This window comes from Anabrus simplex, chromosome 4 (genome assembly GCF_040414725.1).
Source record: "Anabrus simplex isolate iqAnaSimp1 chromosome 4, ASM4041472v1, whole genome shotgun sequence".
In the NCBI taxonomy this organism is placed as follows: Eukaryota; Metazoa; Arthropoda; class Insecta; order Orthoptera; family Tettigoniidae; genus Anabrus; species Anabrus simplex.
The window spans coordinates 77,121,013-77,121,635 of NC_090268.1; positions in this window are offsets into that span (position 1 = coordinate 77,121,013).

Sequence of the window (623 nt, forward strand, 5' to 3'; positions counted from 1 at the left end):
GCGACGATGGGGGTAGGAGACGTCTAGGAATGAGACGGAAGTGGATGTGTCCTTAATTAAGGTGCAGCCCCAGCATTTGACTGGTGTGACAGTGGGAAACTACGAAAAACCATCTTCAGGGCTGCCGACAGTGGGTTCGAACCCACTATCTTCCGGATGCAAGCTCACAGCTGCGCGCCCTTAACCGTACGGCCAATTCGCCCGGTAAAGTCAATAACATTATTATTACTTAATTAAGGCCACGGCCGCTTCTTTCCAACTCTTAGCCCTTTCCTGTCCTATCGTCGCCATAAGACGAAACAGTTGCTTATAATCGACGAACGTTCAGATACGAGGAATTTAACTTCAAAGAAAACGCATTCTTAAGGCTCTAGGACGCGCAGTTGTTGAGACATCCGAATCACACTTTTCCCCACCCACCACACGTCTGTGCTTTGACAGACAAGAGTATTCTTGAAGCTTCTCTACCAGTTCTTTCACTCTACGCCACAGATGAACAGCGATTCTGACTTTCCCCTAGAAATATTTCACCATGGTACGACATACAAAAGCCTGACCACTTAAGAAATATGTCGGACAAGTCGAAAGTAGAACCATGGCGAGCAAATAAGAAACTGGATAGA